This window comes from Pseudopipra pipra, chromosome W (genome assembly GCF_036250125.1).
Source record: "Pseudopipra pipra isolate bDixPip1 chromosome W, bDixPip1.hap1, whole genome shotgun sequence".
NCBI lineage: Eukaryota > Metazoa > Chordata > Aves > Passeriformes > Pipridae > Pseudopipra > Pseudopipra pipra.
This window is the reverse complement of record NC_087580.1, coordinates 39,154,778-39,171,810: the sequence shown is the minus strand read 5'-3', so window position 1 is coordinate 39,171,810 and position 17,033 is coordinate 39,154,778. Positions and strand designations below refer to the sequence as shown.

The 17,033-nt window shown below is 53.8% G+C and overlaps 2 pseudogenes; one reads left to right on the top strand and one right to left on the bottom strand.

Annotated features, from left to right (window-relative positions):
- LOC135405243 (zinc finger protein 850-like) overlaps positions 1–17,033 on the top strand; it is a 419,536-nt pseudogene that overhangs the window by 258,000 nt on the left and 144,503 nt on the right.
- The window catches only part of LOC135405265 (zinc finger protein ZFP2-like), a 95,679-nt pseudogene continuing 89,634 nt past the window's right edge, over positions 10,989–17,033 (bottom strand).

The following is a 17,033-nucleotide window of genomic DNA, read 5'->3' as shown; positions in this document are numbered from 1 at the left end:
GGAATCTTCATTTGAATTCAATATTTAAAAGGTCGGACCGGCCATTTCAGAGCAGGGCTAAAAAAAGGGAACAGCAGCTCTTTCCACCAGGAAAAAAAATCTGGAACCTTTAATTCAGGTGTAGTTGTTGGGGCAGTGTGGGCACTTCTTGGGCAGGAAGAGTTTTCTTTGGTGGCTCCTTTTTTCTGGCACGAATCTTCAGTTGGATTCAATTTTCCAGGAGGGGAGACAGGCTGTTGTAGCGTAGGGCTGAAAAAAGGCTACAGCAGCTCTTTCCACCAGGAAAATAAGTCTGGAAGCTTTGGCTTTGAGGTGCAGTTGTTGGGGCAGCCTAGGCACTTCTTAGGCAGTTAGATTTTTCTGTGGTTGCACCTTTTGTCTGGCAGCAATCTTCAGCTGGATTCAATTTTTCAAAAGGTGGGATCGGCCAGTGCAGCGCAGGGCTGAAAAAAGGGAATCAGCAGCCCTTTCCCCCAGGAAAGGTAGTCTGGATCCTTTGGCTTCAGGTGCAGTTGTTGGGGCAGCCTGGGCACTTCTTGGGTAGCAAGAGCTTCCTGTGGTGGCACCTTTTGTCTCGGAGGTGTTTGTTCCCTGTTAGCAAGTCCCTTATGGCGTCAATCACAGAACACTGGGACTGCTCACAGGGCATGATGAAGGAATACAGCAGCAGTGCGGAAAGAGGAGGTAGAAAAATACATTCCTGTATCTAATATACTTCCTCAATTAGAGAAATTGCTAATCTTGTCACATGATTTGTACTGGACCCTTCTAAGGATGTACTTTTGCCCAGACCCTTTGCTCCAGATGTGCCAGCTACACCAAAGGAAACCAGAGAGAATCTCAGCGAAGCCAAAAATCAGCTCTTATGGCACTTGGCACTCTATGGGGTTTAGCACTGGAGCTCAATCTCTCTGGGATGGCTGGTCCAGAGCAGTTCATTTAATCAATGATGCTCTTGCTGAACTTCCCTGGGCATGTTGCAATTGAGGCTGAAAGGTTTCCTGTAAGGATTTTTATCTTTTGAAACTACAGGCTGAATTTGAGGGATAAACTTCAGTGTTCTGAAATTGGAAAGTTGATCAAACAGAAAAGACTGTTTCTTCTACAACAGATTTGAAATAGTCCACTTGTAAAAATCACAAAGCTTGAAGCCTACTCAGCAGAGCTGATTCCTCATCTGCACTGATCATCAGCAACTGGACTCTCTCCTACTTCAGGGTCTCATCTGTGTACACTGGATTAAGGCCTCCTAACTTCCTAAGAAAAGTAGTGTTATAAGCTCACAGTTCTGGCAAGATTTCCTTAGCAGATGGGTTGAAAAGCAAAACTTTGTTGCCATGACCAACGAATGCAGAGCGGTGCTAGAGAGCCCAAGGTTATTTGTGGTGCTAGCTTTGCTACACTCTCTAATAACTTCTGTCCAGATCAGTGCTGGCAACAAGAATTGCAGGTTAACGCTTGTTTCATTTTTCAGGCTTTGCATTTCAAGAATGGGGAGTTGTTATTGGAAACTCTGCCATGGCTGTCAGTAACAGCCTTGGAAAACAGTTTTTCTTATTTCTGAGGGAGAAGTTTCCAACCCAGCTTTGGAGTATGCAAATAGTTGAATGACTTGTTGTACAATTGGAAATAAAAATCAATACATTTGCTCTGATTAATGTCTTAACTTATATTTGGCTAAAGAGTTCTTTTCTTGATACCTTCTTTAAAAAATAGGACCCATAAGCAGAAAGGCGATCTCCTAAAGTGTTGTAACCTTTTAAGTCCACTTGTTGCCAAACAACAATAGCATGCCAATATCACATCCAAAGATACAGAATCTTACAGAGATACACACAAATATATACCTATACATATCTATGTATGTATATCTATCTACCTGTACATATCTCTACATATCTATACAAATACACACAAGAACGTTTGGGGTTCCTGATGAGAGTTCTACACGGGTAATGAACAGAGGACTGATTTGATGTGTCATACAACTGTGGGGACCATGAACGTATGTTCTGAGCTTTGATTTATTGTCCTGGTTTGTAACTGCCTGCCTTCCCTTTGGGGGGAACACAGGCCTCTATTTTGCACGGTCTGTTTTGTTTTACTTGGCAGTGCAGACTGCTCCGCCTGGGCAACCCACTGCAGTGCCCGAGCCCCCCCCGAAAAACACAGGGAGAAACCTTTCTCCAGGAGCTGACCTGAAGCTCCCCTGCCTCAGCCTCGGGCCACGTCCCCCGCTCCTCCCAGCGCAGGCTCCTTTCCAGCAGCCCCCTCGGCAGAAGGCGGCTCAGGGCTCCCCTCTGCCCCCCCGGCCGGCTCCGCTCCGGCCCCGCTCCCGCCACGGCCCCGCTCGGCTCTGCACGGGGAAGGAACGCGCCCAGCCCCGGACAGACACCCCCGGGGGCCGCGCACCAGGGGTCCCTGCCCGGGGGTCACTTGCCAGGGGTTGTTCACCACGGGTCATTCACCGGGGGTCCCTCCCCAGGGGTCACTTACCGGGGCTTCTTCCCCGCGAGTCGCTCACCGGGTGTCACTTACTGGGGGTCGCTCACCGGGGGTCGCTCACCAGCGGCCACTCGCCGGGGGCCGCGCACGGGGGGTCCCTCCCCCGGGGCCGCGCACCGGGGACCACTCGCCGGGGACCACTCGCCGGGGGTCTCTCTCCCGGGGGCCGCTGCCCGGGGGTCGCTGCCCGGGGGTCGCTGCCCGGGGGTCGCTCAGCAGCAGCGCTCCCGCTCCCGGCCCCGCCCGCTCCCACCCAAACCCCACCAACCGCCCCTCTCGGCCCCGCCCCCGCCCCGCCCTATCCCCGCCTCGCCCCGCCCACTCCGCCGCCTCCCATTGGCTGCGCACGTTCGGCCCTGGAGCGAGGAGCGCGCGGGGAGCGTTGCCTGGAAACCGCCGAGGGAATCCCGGGAATCCTCGGGGCGCCGGCGCTGCCCCCCCACTCCTGGAGCGAGCGGCCGTGCCCGCCCGGGAGCGGGCACTCAGCGCCTGGCTGCGGCCGCCACAACGGGCAGGGAAGCAGGCGCGCGGAAGGCGGGCTTCGGGCCCCGGGCAGCGAGGAGCCCTGAAAAGAACAAAAGTGTTGAAAGAGAGGGAACTCATCGCACCATCACAGAACGTGCTGAGGTGGAAGGGACCCACGAGGAGCGTCGAGTCCAAGCCTTTGCCCGGCACAGGGTCGGCCCCAAGAGTCACACCGTGTGCCTGAACTCTGCCAGATCACAGTCCAGCATCAGCTTCATGTGCCGTGAGGCCCCACGTGTGTGTTTGCTCCCCGTGTCTAGTGGGAGAGATGACACTCCCTTCGAGTGGAATAAAGATTATCCTAGACTGGAACTGGCAGCTGTGATAAACTGTATCCCGAGAGCATTTAACCGGTAGCAGTTTTCCCTGGGCTCTAGCTTGCTATTTATTATAGTTATTTGCAGACAGGAAAGGTGAGAGAATTAAAAAATCTCTTTCTCCTTGCCCCCTCCACAACAAGTTGGAGGACACGTGGGTGTTGAAACATAGCTTAACAAACAGTCCAGCCTTGAGAGAGTGGGGAGAGCACAGGGGGGCTCAGTTTAACCGTTTGTCTGGTTTTCGTCCTTTCTAAGGAGGATTTATTTTTCTTAGGTGAGAAATTGCCAAAAATAGACAGCAAAATCAGACTGCAGTTCAGAGATCACACTCTCATCTCCGTGGAACCAGATCAAGAGAATGCTGTGGGTACAGTGAAGCCACCTCTGTACATTTGGGGTGGACTGGGGAGTGCATGTGAGGCATGTGAGTTGTTGCTCTCCTGTGCAAAAGGTCTGTACGGGTCATGCAGTTACACTGAGCTGGATCCTGCATCCCAGTAGGGTTTGTTAGGATACTGTGGGGTTGTTTGTTGAGTGATATGGCACATTCCAACCTTCTGGAGGGGGGACTTCAAAACTAAATTCAGCCTATGATTCTTTATGGGAGGTACATGGCTTTTGTCTCAGGTTTGATGGGGTAGATCATTACAGCAGCTAAATGGCCTCTACAGGTCTTGATAATAGGGGTTTTTTTTCTATTCTTTGTATTTAAGAACAGGAATAATTTATAAAAATAGGTTTTCTCAAGAGAGGGAATTCTGCTGGTTGCAGCTGCTGCTGTGGCTGCATTTAGTCTTCACTTCTGGGTTATCTCTGTATCCAAGCAGGTACCAGGGGCACTACTAAGTTGTTCCACAACATTGATCCATGCATCTTGCATTATGCTGTGTTTATACTGCTTCTTATCCATGAAGGTTTTTTAGTATGAAATTGTAGAAGTGCTTTTTATCTCACTTTAAAAAAAAAAAAAAAGGGGGCGGGACACACAGCAAAGATTATCTTGTACAGTTTGGGGTTTGTTTGGATGAATTGAATGTTTCCCAAGAAAAACACCCCATAACTTTCTGATTTTTTCCTCCATCTTGCTTGTGTCCCTATTGAGACTGTGTAGGTTTTGGAGACCTTTTCCCCCCAATTTTTGGGCCACCTTGCCTTCTGATGTCACACAGATCAACCCAGGATGACAGGACACATGGAAGACCTGTGTCCACAAATTCCATGTGCAACCTGCCCAGAGAGCTCTGAATTGCTTTGCACAGCTCTGACCAAGGACTGATGATGGGCATGTGAATTTTAAGAAGCAGATCAGTATCAGACTGGAAATGTGTTGAGGCACACCTGTTCATTACTACTTTCCCTTAAATGGCCTGTTTTCTGTACAACATCACTCCTGGGACTCTAGCAGGGGCAGTTTTAAGGCAGAAGATGATTGTAAATAAATTTTCAGAGGTGTTTTGGAGAGTCCCTTCTTGCTGTCGGAGGTGGCTGTTGGAAAATTCCTTTGGGAGGGTGACTTGCATGCTTTGTTGTAAGAGTGACTCCAGAATTAAGGAGCATTGGCAAGTGCAGTGAGATGAGTCTGAGGCTGTGGATCACATGTAACTGTTTCCTCCCTGCTGTCTTTTAGGATGAAATTCGCAGGGAGATGGTTTATGTGTATCATTCCTTAAGGAACAGGAGAGACACTCCCATGATGGGGACAGATGACACTGCCAGTGAGGATGGCACGGCCCAGGTTTGTTCCTGCAGACACACCAAAAATTATCTTTCCATGGTGGGTTTTGCTGCATGAGATGAGCTTGCCCAAAATGGCAACAGGGCCTGGGTTCTGCCGTGATCCTCAGCACCCAGAGCCTTTCTACCCAGCCCTGCAGTGCCCAGATGAGCTGAGGCTGCACCACAGAGCCAGTTTAACAGTGGAACTGAGTAATGTGATCTCATGCTTGATTAAACACTCAAGATGTTAACAGGATTTCTGGTGCATGCCTTATGGCCCAGTGAGCAAAGCTACTGGAGCAACTAAAAGCAGCTCTTACTGGTGTGTCCTTAGCACATCCTCTCCTGAGGCTACTGGATAGGCCAGCAGATATTCCCTAGGGATCACTGCCATGCTAACCCCATGTTAGATTCTGTATCCAATGGAACACACTGCAGGGGTGTTCATTTTAGGGTAGGGTGGGTCAGCACTGCGAGTAAAGACCTACCTTGTTCTGAAATGGACTTTTCAGGTTGTCTCTGTTCCTGCTCGCAGGTACAGTGTGCTTTTGCTGGGTCATAAATGCTTCCTAAGCATGGCTTTGAGCTTTGGAACCTTTATTTCTGCTTTTTTGGCAGTGAGATGCTGTGTCTTAGCTCTGTGATCCGAAACACTCGAATGGCAGAACAGGGCACAGTCTGTCCTTGTCTCGGTAATTACAGCCAGGCTTTTTGCCTGGCACTTATTTTTCTTTGGAAGTGAATCTCACTGGTCCTCCAGAGCTGAGGTTGTACACTGGCACCTGAACAACATGTGCAGATCCCAGAATATTCCTTCTTGCCCTTGAAGACTCCAGGCCTGGGAATGGAGCTCCTCTGTGGTTGTGTCAAACTATATCCAAAGACTGCGTGTGGCAGCTAGAAATAAACTTCTGTTAGCTTCCAAAAATCATGGGTAGGGCTAGGCAAGAGTGTAAGTTTAAGGCTATTTAATTCTTCCATGTGTAAACCACAGGAGAAAGCCACATGCTGTAAACATCCCCACCTCAAAAAGCGTGCTAGAACACGGAATAGAGTTCAGCATTTTCCCTACGAAGATAAAACAGGCCTGGATAAAACCGAGTCTTCTGGAGAATGCTCTCAGTGACACCAGTGCCATGTGGGAAGGGAGCACATTCCTGCTGCTCCCTACCCACAGCCTCACACGCTGCTGTGCAATAAGGACACTGCTCTCAGCTGAAGGATTTTTTTGCTGTTTCTTCTTCCCCAGCAGACTCAGGGGCTGCACTTTCCTTTGTCATACTTGGAAGCACTGAAGCAGATTTGGAGTAGCAGCACTGTTCATGTTAAAGAGCTTAACCTCACCTCAGATGAAGAGAAGGGAAACCTTGCCTTGTCCCTGTGGAGTGAATGTCTGATTGAAGTTCTTTGATGCTTCTGTGAATTAGCTGCTCCTCTAAAGGAGTGTTTCTGTCTATTAAGCATCTCCTGAGAGCGAGGCTTATTAAATTACTTTTTTATCCATCCAGCCTCTGGTTTGTGGTGCTGTCTAAACAAATACTTGCTTTTCTTTCCTCAGTTTTAGGAAACTGGGCATGGGGAAAAACAGGTAAGCTGCTCACTGTCTAGTGAGCTACAGCTCCATGTCTGGGGATGCACAAAGTCACTCCTAGTGACACCAATGCTGTGGTATCCCCTTCCATCTGGAGAGCTGCTAAAGTTATACATGGGGCAGGATCCAGAACCTTGGGCATGGAACAGTAACTTGTTTTTTTTTTTCATTTGTAAAGTTCAGCAGCAAGAAAACACGTTTGTTCAGTTTGACTGCCCTGACAGGACAGAAGCTTCTCAGTAGAAGCTGTGTGTGTGTAACAGTTCGTTTGGATACATGTCCGGAATAAAGGCAAGTGCCAGAAATACTCAAACGCACAAAATATCTTTTATTACAGGGAGAATAATAATAATAGTAATAAACTTAGCAAGAGGAATTAAAAACTAAAAAGGATACAAAATAACTACCTTATCGGGTGGCATTAAAACAAATACTACAAACAGCATTTAATACAATATTAACTAGTGAAAAGGGATACCAAAAAAGGATCTTAACACAATATTATGGATAACACGATATTGGTTAGTAAAAAGGGAAACTAAAGGAAAAATACCACAAACATAAAAGGGGAATTAAAGGAACACTAAAAGGATATTAAAAAGTTTGTTCTCTCAGTGCTTCCTCTCAATAAACTGTGCTTTCCCACACAGACAGGCCAGGGCTGCCAGGATCTGCAGCAGCTGGTCGGTGCCCGTGCTTAGCGGGCGTCCCGGTGGAACAACACAGTCTCCATGGCAGGATGAGGATCGCTCACCCCAGCAGTCCTGACACCCCATTTTATCAGCTCTACATTGCACCACGTAGGGCCAGTACCCAGTATAAGGTGATGCCTGAGTGGCAGCCAAACCCCACCTGTTCATCACCTGATAGCAACAGTCTGTGCATGCCCTGCTGTAGGGCAAGGGGCCAGCGACCCCTGCCCACAGAATCTTCCTCCCATCATCATCTTTCTCACCCCTATGTATGACCTCTACCACTGTGTTTCAAGGGTAGATGTATCTATCTTGCAATATGCAGCAAAACCAAGGAAGAACTCAGCTCTGATAATAGGGGATATCAAGCTGACTTGCTAAAAAGCACAATGGACCTTACAATTCGCTTGTGCCATGAAGTTACATTGTACCATACTCTGGCTGGTTTCACATCCTAATATGATTCCTTTCTCACGCCTCTATGCTCCACTGATCATCTAATTCAAAAGTACCCCCCTTACACCTGCCCCTGCCATGGGATGGCACTGAGGAGGATCTGCTGCATGGACTTCCCCGGTCCTGAGGTCAATGGGACAGGACAGGAGTTGCCCAGATCCTCCTTTTGGCCCTTCCTGGGGATGGCCATCCCATGTGCTTGTTGCCAGTCAGCTGGGATTTCTTCAGTTCTGCAGCACTGCTGGGGAATGAGTGAGAGTGGCTTGGCCAGCTCTTTCTCCAGCTCCCTCAGGACTCTTGGCTGCATCCCGTGTGGGCCCAGGCACTTGGGGGGGTCTCACTGGCAGAGCAGGTCACTGACCATTTCCTCTTGCATTGTGGGGGCTTCACTCAGCTCCCCATCACCAACTTCCAGCCCTGGGAGCTGGGGATCCTGAGGACAACTGCTTTGGGTGTTAAAGACTGAGGAAAATAGAACATTAAGTCTCTCAGCCTTTTCTTCCTCCCCTGACACTGTGCTGCCCTCTGCATCCAGCAGAGGACGGAGACTCTCCTGCACCCTCCTTGTGCAGCCCAGGGATTTAGAGACACATTCTTTGCTGTCTATAAGTGCAGTGGCCAAATTCAGTTCCAGTTTGTCTTTGGCCTTTCTAATTTTCCTTCTACATGACCTCACCACATCCTTGTCTTCTCCCAAGTTTCCTGCCCCTCCTTCAGAGGTGAGACACTGCCTTTTTTGCCCTGAGTTCCAGTCTGAGTTCCCTGTTAAAGCAAGTTGTGCTTTTTGCCCCCCTGCTTGTCTTAGGGCACATGGGTACAGCTCCTAGAGCTTGAAGATTTCCTTTTTAAAGCACATTCAGCCTTCCTGGACTCTTTCGTCCTTCAGGAATGACTCCCAAGGGATTCCATCCATCATTCTCCTGGGAATGCCAAAGCCTGCCTGCCAGGTGTCCAAGGGGTCAGTTCTTCTGCCCCCTCCTTCCTTCCCCCACAAGGGATAACTCCCTCATTTTGTGTCCCTGTGCCCCAGACAGCTCTGACCACCACCTCACCCACCAGAGCCAGAATCACGGGATGCTTTGGCTTGGGAGGGATCTTAAAGAGCATCTCAGCACCCTCAGAGTCAAGAATTTCTTCCTACTGTCTCCTCCAACCCTTCCCTCTATCCGTGTGAAGCCACTGCCCCTTGTCCTGTCACTCCAGGCCCTTGTCCAAAGTCTCTCTCCATCTTTCTTGTTGGCTCCCTTCAGGCACTGCAAGGCCACAATTAGGTCATCCCAAAGCCTTCTCTTCTCCAGGCTGAACAATCCCAATTCTCTCAGCCTTTCCTCACAGCAGAGCTGCTCCATCTCTCTGATCACCTTGCTGCTCCCCTCTGCACTCGCTCCAGCAGGTCCATGTCCTTCCTGGGCTGGAGCCCAGAGCTGGAGGCAGCTCTGCAGGTGGGGCAGCATTACAGCCACGCATGTTCCAGCAAGGACATGGTGGAACCTCATGGAACCAAGGACCATTGTGACACTGCAGGGCCTTCTGGAGCCAAAGGAGCCCGGGGACATTATGGAATCTCATGGAATCAAGGCAGCACTGTCACCCTGGGAAAACTCCTGGAATTCAGGGCCCATTGTGACACTGCAGCTCCCCATGGAACAAAAGGAACCCTGGGACGCTGCAGAAACTCATGGAATCAAGGGACCATTGGGACATTGAGGGGGTTGATGGAATCAGGAGTCCATTGGGACAATCTAGGGCCTCATGAAATCAAAGGAATTCTGGGACACTGTCGAACCTCCTGCAACCAAGGGTTCCTGCTGACATGTGTGTCCTCCTGGAACCAAGGGAGCCCGGAGATATTTCTGAACCTCCCAGAATCCAGGGGCTATTGGGACCCTGCAGAACCTCCTGCATTCAAGTGCTCCTTGTGAAACTGCAGGCTCTCCTGGAACCCAAGGATTCCTGGAACACTGCAGAGCTCACAGAACCAAGGGGCCACTGTCCCACTGCAGCTCCTTCTGAAGCACAAGGGACCCTGGGACAATGGGAAATCTCCGAGAATCCCAAGGGCATTTTGGGACTGCAGGGCCTCATGGACCTAAAGGAACCTTTGGAGACTATGGAAGCTCATGGAATCCAGGGGCCATTGTGACATGTGGGGCCTCCTGGAAGCAAAGGAACCCTGAGAATGTCTGTGGGAACAAGTTAAGGCAGCAGCAGCTGCATTCAGTTAATCAGGATCCAAAAGGAGTGTTTTGGCCCTGACTGGTGTTTTCCATCCAGAGAGTGCTGTTTGCCAAAGTGGAAACCACTTGGAACGCTCTGCATGGCAGCCTGTGTTTTTCTCTGGTGGCTGAACACAGCCAGCACATGAGGGGAGGGGAATGTGTGGGATCAGGGCACTGCTTTTGGGCCATGCTGGGAATTCCAGTGGACTAAAAGACAAAGCCCAGGTGCTGTTTCCAAAGGAACCCCAATGAAAGGGGGATGCTGGAAAGATGGGAGGACAAGTCCTGGAATGGAATTCTGTGTGTGCAGCCTCATTTTCTCTTTCAGTGCCCACAGGAGAGGGGGAAAAAAGTATTGGTTGGGACCCCTAAACTGTTTGGGGGGGAGAAATTGGAGATTGAGGGGACAATAGGAAAGTGGGAGGAACAGGGAAAAGGGTGGAAAAGGAGGGATAGTCTGGCAGGTCCCACAGTCCCATGGGGGTCTTTGGGCACAATCGGGCTAGGAAAGGGGGGGGCAGGCCTTGAGCTCCAAACTTCCTGTGGGGTGCTGGGGGCTGCTGGATCCAATCTCAGCTTTGGGTAATGACAACAGTTTCAGATTAGAGGAATTACAGAGGTGTGACTGAATCACTTTGGTCCCCCAGGTTTTAATGATGGCAAATCAGATCTATTGCTAGAAATGAATTTATTTAGAGATACAAATGATCAGACAAAAGATCTTCATCACAATTAGTGCACAATATACACACTAAAACTACCAGCAGTACAGGATAAGATAGGACAGTGCACTACACGAAAGCAATTGTTGAAGCAATTCTACTCAAGCTGGCACAAAAGCAATGATTATTAATTGGAGATGGATGGAACATCCCCAGACCAACACTCATGGGGAGATCTCTGCTCTCAACCTCCAGCAGTGACCTTAGGGGGTCCCCAGCCAAAGCAGGAATCTGCACACACACCCCTCCAAGAAGGGTTCTGTTGGAAGAAGCTGACCCTGGGAAAGGGGACTGGCCCTTTGTGGTCGAAAGGGATGGACTGACAGTCACTGGACTCCAGGGGTTGCTTCACCATCAGGGGGTTCATTCGGGGTGGAAGCAGCGGCCAAAGCTCTTCCCGCAGTCGAGGCACTGGAAGGGCTTCCCTTACTGGTGGGTCCGCTGGTGTCTGGTCAAGTTAGAGCTCCGGGTAAAGCTCTTCCCACACTCCCCACACTTGTAGGGCCTCTCCCCGCTGTGGATGCGCTGGTGGGTGACAAGGGTGGAGTTGTGCTTGAAGCCCTTCCCACAGTCAGTGCAGCGGAAGGGCCTCTCATCCGTGTGCGTCCGCTGGTGCACGAGGAGAGTGGGCTGGTCTGAAACCCCTTCCCACATTCCGAGCACTTGTAGGGTCGTTCACCGGTGTGGATGAGCTGGTGGATGTGGAGGCTGGAGCTGTGCAAGAAGCCCTTCCCACATTCCCCACACACATAGGGCTGTTTCCCAGTGTGGATGCGCTTGTGGGTGCAGAGGGTGGAGCTCTGGCTGAAGCTCTTCCCACATTCCCCACATGTGTACGGTCGTTCCCCAGTGTGGATGTGCTGGTGCTGGATCAGGTTGAAGCTGTCCCTGAAGCTTTTCCCACATTCCCCACATGAGTAGGGCCATTCCCCAAAGTGGATGTGCTGGTGGCGGATGAGGCTAGAGCTGTGGGTGAAGCTCTTCCCACATTCCAAGCACTTGAAGGGCTTCTCCCTGCTGGGAGGCTGATCAGGGACCACCAGCTCAGAGCTCCCCCTCAAGCTCCAGCTGCCTTCCCGGCACAGGCTGGCTCTTTCCTCCTCAGAGCACCCTGGGATGGCTTTGGAGCCCCTCCTGTGGGGGGATCTCCGGCCCTTTTCCTCCCCGCTGCCTTCCTGCGCCGGGGAGCCCTTCAAAACGGCCTCTCCCACCAGGGTCTCACGGGGGGATTTGTCCTCCGGGCTCTCCGTCCTCAGCTCGGGGCCTGGGGCAGGAAGCAAGAAGGACAGGGAGGGGATTTGCCTCCGGCCCACAGGGAAGGCCAAGGACATCCCCCCAACTCCGGCCCCGGCAGGACGGCGGCGCCAGCGGGGTTGTCCTGCAGCCGGGGCCATGCTCGGCTGACAGAGCCAGCACAACACCCGCCCAAAGGGACACTGACTTCCTCCTCACCTGCCTGGGGGGCCCAAGGCATCTTCCTCTTCCTCACAGCCTCCTCCTCCATCCGCCCAAGCTTTGGGAAGGACAAATCCTGATGGGGGGAAAAACAAGGGCTGAGCGCGTTGGCTTGGGGGTTCCTCCTGCCCAAGTCCATCTCTAGAACTCACCGGGCATCCTGTGTCCATAAAAACCTCCAAAACACCAAGATTCAGTCCAGAAAAACTCAAACTTCCTAGATTCAGGCAAAAACCCTCTCAAAAATAGAAAGAAGACCCTCGCCCACCCAAACTGCAAAAAGTTGAGATTCAGCTAAAAAACTACTCCAAAATATGAAGGTTAACCCAAAGAAATTCTCCCAGGAGTTACCCATCTCTGGTTTGTCCCCTCTGGGGTTGGGAACAGCTTCCCTTTCTGAGATGCTGGGGGTCCCTCTCAGGGATGCTGGGAGTGTTGGGGGTCCCAAGGCTCCCTTCTCCTCTGACTCTCGCTTTCAGGATGCCAAGTTCCCAGACATTCCCCTTCTCCAGGTTCTCCACTTTGTTGTCCCAGGGATCCCAGGGGTCCCCACTGTCCAGGCTTCCCCTTCTCCACGCTCCCCATTTCAGGCTCACGGGGGTCCCGGGGCTCCTCCCTCTCCATGCTCCCCCCTCCAGGCTGCCAGGGGTCCCCCAGCTCCGGCATCGCTCCGCTCCGCCCTCCACACTCAGCAGCTCCCGGGCTCCACACCCACCCCCGGCACTCCCGGGGGCCCCAAACCCGCTGTGTCCCCCCCGCCGGCACCGGGCTGACAATGGAGCCGGCGGGGCCTGACCCAGCAACACCAACCCCCACCATGGGGGGGGACCCACATCCCCCCGCCCACCGCCGGGGCTCTGCCACCAACCCAGCCCGGCACCCCCAAAAAACACCTCCTGCCCACCCCCAAGAGCCCCCATGGGTGGAGCAAAACAGCAACAGGAGGAGAACAATCACCCCCCCATCCCACAGGTGCCCGGGAAGGGGGAACTTGTCCCAAATATGCTGGGTGAAGCGTAGGGGGTCATGACATACTCGGGCTGCCAGCACAGATTTCCCTGCAAAGTCAGCAGTGAGTCAAGCTCTGGAGAGGAGATTGTGCCCCATGGATGGGATTGCAGAGGCTCCCTCAGGTCCCCAGCAGGAATCAGCAACAAGGAATAGACACAAAAGGCGCCCACAAAGATTTCAGAGAAAGTGTCCTGTAGGGAGGGGACAATGTCACCACACCAGGGCGGGGCTGGCAAGTGGGAGGCTGCTCCAGGGGTCTGCAAGAGGCCTTGTGCTCTGCTTGGCCCTACCAGTGCCTGGTACCAACACCCCCGGCTGCCCCCGGCCCTGGGCAGCTCTGCTGCCACAGGCTGTGCCCTCACCGTGGCCCTGCAATGGCCCTGCCTGTCCCTCACCCGTGGCCCTGCCCGTGGCCCTGTCCCTTGGCTCTCTCTCTGCCAGCTCAGTGTGGGGCACACAGGCTGGGGGTCCCTCCCAAGCCCCCCGGGCAGCCGGCGTTGGCTGGGGGGATGTGAGGGCTGGGCCTGCTCAGCACAGCCCCGGCCTCGTGCCCAGCGCCTCTTTCCTGACCCACACAAGACCTTCCCGGCCCCCCAGGGCTCTCCTGCTGCTGCCTCTGCTCCTGGCCCTGCCTTTGCTGCTCTCTTGGCTGGGGCAGCGGCTGCAGGGGGGGGATGGCAGCAGCTTCAGCTCCACGGCACTTCCTGGGGGGAGCTCAGCCCGGGGGGACGGGCAGGGACCTGATGGGGATGGACAGGGGCCCAGCAGGGACAGCCAGGGCCTGCAGGGGAAGGCACAGGGACAACCTGGACCCCCACACTGACACCGCTGTCTCTGCTCCTCCTTGCAGGCTCCGTGGCCAGGCACAGTTTGTGTTCCTGGGTGCCCACCATCTCAGCACTTGCAGACGCTCAAATCAGCGCCCGCAGCTCTGCAGCAAAGCCCCAGCTCACCTGGCACACAGGGGATGGACACAGCACCTGCTCGGGGATGGGCACTCACAGCTTTGCCTCTCTTCCCACCACGGGGCTCTCCTTCCTCAGCAGCACCTCTGCCTTGCACTTATTCTCAGGCTCACCTCAGGGACAGCTCTGGGCTCACCTCCGCGCCACTTCTCAGCCTCACCTCAGGGCCTGGGCTCAAGGACAGGAACCTGCAGGGAGGGGACATCAGGTGCAAGCTGAGGGCTGCCTGCCTGCACTGGCCTCTGGGCTTCTTTCTCCTTCTACAATCAGCCTACAACTCAGCCTGCTTTTCTAACACCACACATTTACAGACTAACCTTGGAGATAGATATGGACAGACATCTCTATCACCCTGGGGATAGAGCCTCAAGCATGTGCTGCCATAGGAATGGGAATCAGAGAATCACAGAATCAGCCACGTTGGAAAAGACCTCCAAGATCATCAAGTCCAACCCTGGATCCAACCCCGCCGTGCTTCCCAGACCATGGCACTGATGCCACATCCACTCTCACCTTCAACACCTCCAGGGACACTGACTCCACCCCCTCCCTGCCCAGACCATTCCAAGGCCTGATTACTCTCTCACCAAAAAATTGCTTCCTAATATCCAACCTAAACCTCCCCTGGCACAGCTCAAGACCCAGCCCTCTTGTCCTACTGCTGCTTCCTAGCACAACAGCCCCACCCCCACCTGGCTCCAACCTCCTGGCAGGGACTTGCAGACAGTCAGGAGGTCTCCCCTGAGCCTCCTCTTCTCCAGCCTCAACACCCCCAGCTCCCTCAGCCTCTCCTCACACCATCTGTTCTCCAGAGCCCTCCTGCCTTCCAGCACATCAACACACCCCCAGCTTGGTGTCACCTGCACATTTGCTGATGAAATGCCTGGTTCTGCAGCAGCTGCAGATGCTCAAGGGGCAGCAGGACCAAGTCAGGGGCCTGGGGAGCTTTGGGGTGCAGGAGGGTCCTGGGGGAGATGGGGAGGGGCTTTGGGGATTGGAGGCACAGACCAGGACAGACCAGTACCTCCTCACTGCTCCCCACATCTCTCCTGGAGCTGGGCCATGTTGTCCTGGGACACCTGAGCCCCCCCAGTGCCCTCCCAGTGCCTCCAGTACAGCCCACTGTGTTCCTGTCCCAGGGTGCCGGGTGATCCCTCTTTGGTGGGTTGGAAGGGATTTGAGGGGGGGGGCTGGGAGAGATTTAGGGGGATCTGGGAGGGGGGGGTTGGATAGGAATTTGGGGGGTTTTGGGGTGCTTTGGGTGTATTTAAGTGAGTTAAAAGGGGTCTTGGAAGGTCAAAGGGATCTGTAGGGGGAGGGGATTAAAAGGAAAATGGGGGTTGGGAGACATTTCTGGGGGTTAATGATATCTAGGGGGAAAGAGGGGGAGCAGCACCACGAGCAGGTGAGTCCTGATACTCCCCTGGGGTTCCCAATACTTTCTTGGTGTCCCTAATTCCCCCCTTAACACCCTGAGACCCCCCTGGTGTCTCCCATGTCCCCAGGGCCTCTCCATGGCCATAATTCCCCCAATTCCACTGTCCCCATACCCCACCCCACTGTCCCCAAACCTCAACTCTGATGTCCCCAAACTTCCATCTCACCCCAGGAGACCTCCCTGGATCCTCTGACACCAAAATCATCCCCCCTCCCCGCCACACTCACAGAAAGACCAAGGGCATCTGGGGACACACTGGGGACAGTTGGGAGGCTTTGTGGGGCACTGGGTGATTACTGGGGGATACTGGGACACACTGGGGGGAACCAGGGGGCACTGGGAGGGACTGGGGGGCTACTGAGGGACACTGGGAGGGCACTGGGAGGGACTGGGGGGGAACTGGGGCACACTGGGGGTCACTGGCAGAGAACTGGGGAGTTACTGGGGGATACCAGGACACACGGGGGGGACACTGGGAGGTTACTGGGCCATACTGGGGGTTACTGGGTGCTCACTGAGATACATTGGGTGGTCACTGGGGGGTTACTGGGCCATCCTGAGGGTCACTGGGAGGTTATTGGGATATACTGGGGGCACTGGGATCCCTTTACCCGGTTGTATTATATCTCCCCCCAAGATTTTGGAGGGCATCCCTAGGACCCCTCCCCTGGGGGCTGGGGGACCCCCTGAACGCACTGCTGGGCTTTAGGGGACTCCGCAAAATCCTCTCAAAACCCCCAAAATCCCCTCATAGATCAACCCCAGGACCCATCGAAACCTCCTCAAGGACCCCCCAACTCCCCTAAGAGACCTCACCCCCCCCCCCCCCGAACCCCCTAAACCCTCTCAGTGAACCGCAAAATGCACCTGGGACCCCCCAAGCCCATTCAGGGATCCCCCCAGTCCCTCTAAGGGAGACTCAAAGCCGTCTGGAACCACCTAGAGACCACAAAAACTGCTGCAAACGTCCCCGCAAAACCCACCCAGGACCCCCAAACCCCCTCAGAGATCCCCCAAGCCCACCTGTGACACCCCAATCTCCTCAGAAACCAAAACTCCCTGAGAGACTCCCAAACCCCTTCAGCGACCTTCAACCTCCCCCCTCGAGTCCCCTCAGGACACTGAACCCCCGCAGGGACCCCTCAAAATCTCCTCGGGAACCCCTGAACTCCTCTGCTAAACCCTCCCGAGCCCTCCAGCCTTTCCACCCCCAGCCGCGCTCCCCGCAGCCCCCGAGGGGATCCCCAGACCCCGCTCCCCCCGCAGACCCCCCCAGCTCACACACCCAAGCGCAGCTTTTCCCGGGGCCGCCGCCCCCGAATCCCCCACGCGCCAAAGATGGCGCCCTTCGCGCGCTGCGGGTGGAGACACCCCCGCCGCAGCCAATCAGCGCGCGGCCACGCCCCCTGCCCGCCCTC